We start from the raw sequence: 8,076 nt of genomic DNA on the forward strand, positions 1-8,076 counted from the left end.
CAGTTCGGGTATAAGCAACACACCCTTCTTACATCACACCAAAAAAACACGTTTGTAAATAACACTGGGTGGGCTGAAAATGAACAGTTGGCGATGTTTCGGGTAATGGCCCTGCACAGCAAGTGCCACGAAGCAGGACCATGCCTGTCAACCCCTCATCAGTGCCCTACTTTATTACAGACCAATTCAGAGCTCATTGGTCACCCCGTGCTCTTCTAAATCTCAACGTTCATCCAACAAAGTCCCATCACAAGGGAGAAACACAAACAAATAGACCAAAAATGTGCCCATATTGAAACGGCTGTACGCCGTATGGACCTATGGATCAATTTCCCTATACAAGAATACGGAGTAAACCGTATGGGTTGACACAGTATGAAGGACCATTGCGCGAAACGTCGCCTATCGTATACTCTTCATTTCAAGGCCAAGCAGTGTCATTGATGAATGTGTTGAGTCTTTTGTTTCGTGTGCTTGTGCAGCAAATGCAAACGCAGCGTCTACGCTGTGTGCCATGCATCATCCACAGCGTCCGTCCGTCTGTCACGCTCAGGATCTGCCAAAACAGTTCGTTCGCCGGGCAAACGGAGACAAACGAGAACAAACGCAGACAAACGGAGACAAACGAAGACAAACGGAGACAAACGAAGACAAACGGAGACAAACGAAGACAAACGGAGACAAACGGAGACAAACGAAGACAAACGGAGACAAAGGAAGACAAACGGAGACAAACGAAGACAAACTAAGACAAAGGAAGACAAACGGAGACAAACGAAGACAAACGGAGACAAACGAAGACAAACGGAGACAAAGGAAGACAAACGAAGACAAACGAAGACAAACGGAGACAAACGGAGACAAACGAAGACAAACGGAGACAAACGGAGACAAAGGAAGACAAACGGAGACAAAGGAAGACAAACGGAGCCAAAGGAAGACAAACGGAGACAAACGGTGTTTGTTCTGTAGAGGAAATGGCCTCCGTCATAGGAATGTGGAATCTCCACCACGGAGTCAGATCCACCAATGTTGATGAGCATCATTGGTAGCCTGGGCAGGGAGAGCCTTTGATGTTGTACATGGGCTAACGTTTATAAAGAAAACTGCCAACAACGCTGCATTGGTGTTCGAGGTCGTGCTGCTGTGTAGCTGTGCCTCGTGCTGCTCGACACGACGTCCGACGTTTCGCTCTGCTTGTGGTACTTCATTTGTTATTGCTTTTGTTATTCTTTTTTAGTGACCCGGGTCACCCTTTGCAAGTGATGTTTCCTCCTGGTCTCTTGAGTTCTCACATGGATACACACGAAAAAGAACAAAATACAATTTAGAAAGAAAATTGTGCTGAGAACTTCTACAGAAACTTTAATGCTTTAGTTCCAGAAGAAGCTCCTCGCACTTAGAGCGAAACGTCGGACATCGGGCCGAACAGCACGCTGCAGCACGGCGCGAACACACAATGGGGGCTGGGGGGGGGGGTGCGAGCAGCGAGAGCACTTCGCTGGAAAGGGAAACTTTGTAGAGAGCGAGAGGAGAGGGGGGTAGGGATGGAACCCGTGATTCCAGCCGTTTGCGGTCCTCCTTACATCGCTGTAAACGGAGCACCAAGTGAGACGAGTGGATCCACCACAGGGTATTTATAGACCACATACACTCCGCATTAGACGTCTTGTTCCACCATTTAAGTGCAGTGTACCCCGACTCAACGTGAGAAGTGTATTCACAATGATCGGCCAACCGAGGCACGGCTCCCAGATTATGAGAAACTCGAGGGTTTAGTTGGGTTTTTTTGTTGTTTTTTTAATTTATTTTTATCACACAGTTGCCTGGCACAGGGCCCAACGGGCAAAGCGTGCGGCGGCCAGCAACGCGCAAGTTGATTAATTATAAGAGGTCGGGCAAAGAGACGATGGTGGAGGGGAAACGTTGCCTGGTGTCATTAAACAAAATGAAAAGGGAGCGCGACAGGGTGGCCAGGTTAGCCCCACGCACCGCCGCATTTGTCTCTCCCCGCTACTCATTTAAGGCTTCCTTTGAAAAGGTTAAATGTTTTGCCGTATCCGATCTAGAACCGAGACCGTGAATATCACCGTCGGTGGTCCTAAGCCAGCGACGAGAAGAAGAAAAAAGCATTCCACGTCTCCATGGCACGACTCGGTGAGCCTCTTGCGTTAGACAGCCACTGTCGGCTTGTCCCTGAGCTTTGCAGCCTCAGCAGGCGATGTGCGGAGTCACCCACACTGACGGGGTGATGCCGCTGGGTCCAGTTCACCCGAATTAATATTCTTACCGTCCTGGTGAACACGTGGCCCCCACCGAGCACGTGGCCCCCACCGGGCACGTTGCCCCCACCGAGCACGTGGCCCCCACCAGGCAGGGGGCCCCACCAGGCAGGGGTCCCCCACCAGGCAGGGGGTCCCCACCAGGCAGGGGTCCCCCTCCAGGCAGGGGGGCCCCACCAGGCAGGGGGTCCCCACCAGGCAAGGGGCCCCCACCAGCCAGGGGACCCCCACCAGCCAGGGGTCCCCCTCCAGGCAGGGGGGGCCCACCAGGCACGGCGCTCCCACTGACCAAAGAATCGCGGCAGCGTTCGGCATTCACTGTGTAGAGCAACGACTCTCAAAGCCTGCGGCATGGTCACCGTGCAGGAGTAATCTCGTGCGGGGAAACGTCGGCGCCACGTAGCAGCGTTAAAACGCACAACGTGAAACCGATGCCCAACAAACGCTGAACCCACGAACACGCGACGTGGGACAGAGCGGTGCCTTGGTAACACCGAGCACACCAATACACCCGCACGAAACAAACGCATGCATATTGACTCGAGGCGTCGATGTGATATATCTCTCTCTCGCTGTGTATTGTGTTCTGATTAACCTGGCAAGGGGGAGAGTGGTGGGGGGGGGCAGTCGTCTTGATTTGGGGAGCCGCGATCTGTTCATCGTCCCCAAGATGCCGGACTGGTCGTGGCTGAGCACCACTTTTTCGTGGCTGCTCCTATCATGTGGCAGTAGCTCACTCTACCTTGATGAGTCGGGCTGAAGGCTCCAATCACTCTTGTAAATGAGGCCCTGTCCTGGTCACTAGAGTTCTCAGCTGATGACACAAATACTCGACGTTTTTTGTCCGTTTCGCCAAATTTGTGCTCGTTGTATTCTTGTTTTATTAATTGTTATTTGTTTGTATTAAACCGGTTTGAGGACTAGTAGACCAAGGTATCTCGCTGCCCAAATGACCACTCACTGAGTGGTGCTGCCAGTTCGCATGGACGGCCCTGAGACGGTGGCCGCGGTCTCCGCATTTCCCGTGGCAGGAGAACGGAAACTCACTCCACGGCAGGGCCACAGTTGACGCTCCACAAACTGCTACTCATTGTATCCACCTCGAAGATGATGGGCTGGGTCGACACTCAAATCAGGATTCGAACTCACAGTCGTCTCGTTGGGAATCGAGCGTGTGTGTGTTGCCACAACCACCACACATGGGGCCTGTTTAAGGGACGAGATGTTAACTCCCTCGCCTGCTATGCAGGAGGTCGTGGATTCGATCTCGACCCTGACGCCTGCTGTATATTTGGAGTTTGCGTGTTCTCTCCTTGGTCGCGTGGATTTTTCTCCGGTTTTGCCTCCACATTAACAATGTGCGCGCGTCTAGAGTATGTGTCTGGTATAAATGTCCACACGATAAGCCATTTCGTAGAGCTATCACTTGTGGCCATGTCGCTTCTGATAAAGCGCTACATAGCTCACTGGGCCTTACCTGCTAAAGTAAAAAATAAATCAGTTTAAATCTTCACTTAAAGCTTTCTTGACTGCAGGAATTCATATTCTTTGGGTCTTTCGGTATAGTCACGTGGATGGGCTCAAATTAGTAAGGAGGATGACGGTCACTTGTGTTGCCATCGAAACGTCGTAGTTTTTTATTTATTTTATTTATTTTATTTTAACCTACCTACGTGTTCTAGATTTGAAGCTTTCGTGACTGCAAGGATCCATACTCTTTGGTTCTATTCGGTAAAGTCACGTAGGTAAAAAATAAAACAAAAAATCACGACGTTTTGGCCACAACACAAGTGGCCTTCATCAGGTGAAGGGACCGTACTTTCCAACGCTGTCCTTGTGACAGCACGGTCCCTTCACATGATGAAGGCCACTTGTGTTGTGGCCAAAACGTCGTGATTTTTTGTTTTATTTTTTTACCTACGTGACTTTACCGATTAGAACCAAAGAGTACCTATCTACGTGACTTTACCGAGAGACCCAAAGAATATAACAGTTCAATTAATCTTTCGGTTTAAAGCTTTCGTGACTGCAAGGATTCATCTTCTTTGGTTCTTTCGGTAAAGTCACGTAGAATGAGAATTAAATAATAAATTGATAAAATAAAATAACACAATAATATTCTCACGACGTTTCGGCCACAACACAAGCGGCCTTCATCAGGTGAAGGGGACGAGACTGTCTGGAGGACAGCGCTGGAGTGAGAAAGCCACGCTGAGATCACGTCCTTTACGCTGGATTCTGGCTTAGTAACCATTGGAAAGATGTTTTAAACCATTTCCGTTCTTAATTAATTGTATTTTACGATGACCTTCAGACCGCAGCTCTTTCGCTGGCATTGACTCTTAGTACCTCTCACACTACGGTTAATTGGTATGGTTTACAACATGGAGTATAACAGCGCCTCGCAGCTGTCTCTCCCCCCCTCCTCTGTTCCGACCATGGATGAACTCGTCTGTCTGAACGGGACCCGTAGCTATCCGTGTTGCTAAAGTTGAGGGCAAGAATCCACCCATTTTTCGCCATATAGCATTGTGATATATAACGACTTATTGTTGGTAGCTTAGCTGATTGGAGAATATAGAGTTTCTTTGGTTCTTTCGGTAAAGTCACGTAGAATGAGAATAAAATAATAAATTGATAAAATAAAATAACACAATAATATTCTCACGACGTTTCGGCCACAACACAAGCGGCCTTCATCAGGTGAAGGGAGCGAGACTGTCTGGTAGGACAGCGCTGGAGTGAGAGAGCCACGTTCAGATCACGGCTTTTAAGCTGTGTGAGAGGAACAAAGAGCCTTAGAGTCGCGGCATCTCTTCAGAAAGGTGAGAGACTCGATTAGTTGAGCCTTCTTATCCCGAAGTCTGTTGAATGATCTTAAGGATGTGTGGAATCCCTCCCCGTAGAGGCGGTTAAATTTCGATTTAAAGCTTTCGTGACTGCAATGATTCATCTTCTTTGGTTCTTTCGGTAAAGTCACGTAGAATGAGAATAAAATAATAAATTGATAAAATAAAATAACACAATAATATTCTCACGACGTTTCGGCCACAACACAAGCGGCCTTCATCAGGTGAAGGGAGCGAGACTGTCTGGTAGGACAGCGCTGGAGTGAGAGAGCCACGTTCAGATCACGGCTTTTAAGCTGTGTGAGAGGAACAAAGAGCCTTAGAGTCGCGGCATCTCTTCAGAAAGGTGAGAGACTCGATTAGTTGAGCCTTCTTATCCCGAAGTCTGTTGAATGATCTTAAGGATGTGTGGAATCCCTCCCCGTAGAGGCGGTTAAATTTCGATTTAAAGCTTTCGTGACTGCAATGATTCATCTTCTTTGGTTCTTTCGGTAAAGTCACATAGAATGAGAATAAAATAATAAATTGATAAAATAAAATAACACAATAATATTCTCACGACGTTTCGGCCACAACACAAGCGGCCTTCATCAGGTGAAGGGAGCGAGACTGTCTGGTAGGACAGCGCTGGAGTGAGAGAGCCACGTTCAGATCACGGCTTTTAAGCTGTGTGAGAGGAACAAAGAGCCTTAGAGTCGCGGCATCTCTTCAGAAAGGTGAGAGACTCGATTAGTTGAGCCTTCTTATCCCGAAGTCTGTTGAATGATCTTAAGGATGTGTGGAATCCCTCCCCGTAGAGGCGGTTAAATTTCGATTTAAAGCTTTCGTGACTGCAATGATTCATCTTCTTTGGTTCTTTCGGTAAAGTCACGTAGAATGAGAATAAAATAATAAATTGATAAAATAAAATAACACAATAATATTCTCACGACGTTTCGGCCACAACACAAGCGGCCTTCATCAGGTGAAGGGAGCGAGACTGTCTGGTAGGACAGCGCTGGAGTGAGAGAGCCACGTTCAGATCACGGCTTTTAAGCTGTGTGAGAGGAACAAAGAGCCTTAGAGTCGCGGCATCTCTTCAGAAAGGTGAGAGACTCGATTAGTTGAGCCTTCTTATCCCCGAAAGAACCAAAGAAGATGAATCATTGCAGTCACGAAAGCTTTAAATCGAAATTTAACCGCCTCTACGGGGAGGGATTCCACACATCCTTAAGATAATTCAACAGACTTCGGGATAAGAAGGCTCAACTAATCGAGTCTCTCACCTTTCTGAAGAGATGCCGCGACTCTAAGGCTCTTTGTTCCTCTCACACAGCTTAAAAGCCGTGATCTGAACGTGGCTCTCTCACTCCAGCGCTGTCCTACCAGACAGTCTCGCTCCCTTCACCTGATGAAGGCCGCTTGTGTTGTGGCCGAAACGTCGTGAGAATATTATTGTGTTATTTTATTTTATAAATTTATTATTTTATTCTCATTCTATGTGACTTTACCGAAAGAACCAAAGAAGATGAATCATTGCAGTCACGAAAGCTTTAAATCGAAATTTAACCGCCTCTACGGGGAGGGATTCCACACATCCTTAAGATCATTCAACAGACTTCGGGATAAGAAGGCTCAACTAATCGAGTCTCTCACCTTTCTGAAGAGATGCCGCGACTCTAAGGCTCTTTGTTCCTCTCACACAGCTTAAAAGCCGTGATCTGAACGTGGCTCTCTCACTCCAGCGCTGTCCTACCAGACAGTCTCGCTCCCTTCACCTGATGAAGGCCGCTTGTGTTGTGGCCGAAACGTCGTGAGAATATTATTGTGTTATTTTATTTTATCAATTTATTATTTTATTCTCATTCTACGTGACTTTACCGAAAGAACCAAAGAAGATGAATCATTGCAGTCACGAAAGCTTTAAATCGAAATTTAATATAGAGTTTATTGATAACATTGAGGTAATTTATATTTTAGTATTTTTTTATTGGTTCACTATATAGTATTCATTATATATTGTATTGTATACCCAGTTACAGTGAATAGCTCAGATGTGTAGGCCTTAACTTCAACATAGCCATTTCTGTGACCAGTCACAAGTTAATCACTCAGTTATTTCAATGCTAAATTCGCCTAGTTATTTCAATGCTAAATTCTTCTGTTTGATTTGTACTAGGTGCCTCGGTGAATGTATATACTCTGACTTTAACATAGCTATTTCTGTGACCAGTTACAAGCTAATCACTCAGCTATTTCAATGCTAAATTATATGCTAATTCCTTTGTCAAGGAGTGCCTCTGCGGATGTGTATACTTTAACTTAGCTATTTCAATGCTAAATTCTATGCTAATTCCTTTATCAAGGGGTGCCTTTGCGGATGTGTATGCTTTAACTTTAACATAGCCTTTTCTGTGACCAGTCACAAGCTAATCACTCAGCCATTTCAATGCTAAATTCTATGCTAATTCCTTTGTCAAGGCGCTTTGTTTCTTCTCACACAGCTTAAAGGTCGTGATCTCAGCGTGGCTTTCTCACTCCAGCGCTGTCCTCCAGACAGTCTCGTCCCCTTCACCTGATGAAGGCCGCTTGTGTTGTGGCCGAAACGTCGTGAGAATATTATTGTGTTATTTTATTTTATCAATTTATTATTTTATTCTCATTCTACGTGACTTTACCGAAAGAACCAAAGAATATGAAGTTCAATTTATCGTTAGTTTAAAAGTGAAAGCGCGGCCCTGCAATTGCTCTTTCACGCGACTGCTGGTGGAAGAGCCTCCACCAGAGACAGCTCCAGATAGCCTCCCCCCCCCCCCCCCAGAGGACATTTGGCCTACTCTTCCCCACCGACCATGCATCTTGAGTACCCACACTTTACCCCACCACATGCCACCTGTCGGTCGACAAACTGTTGTGTACCCATGTACACCGCTGGGTGGACAGAGGCGGGGTGGGGGGGGTTGAGC

This window comes from Petromyzon marinus, chromosome 6 (assembly GCF_048934315.1).
Source record: "Petromyzon marinus isolate PM22_M1 ecotype Great Lakes invasive population chromosome 6, UKy_Petmar_22M1.pri1.0, whole genome shotgun sequence".
Classification (NCBI taxonomy): domain Eukaryota; kingdom Metazoa; phylum Chordata; class Hyperoartia; order Petromyzontiformes; family Petromyzontidae; genus Petromyzon; species Petromyzon marinus.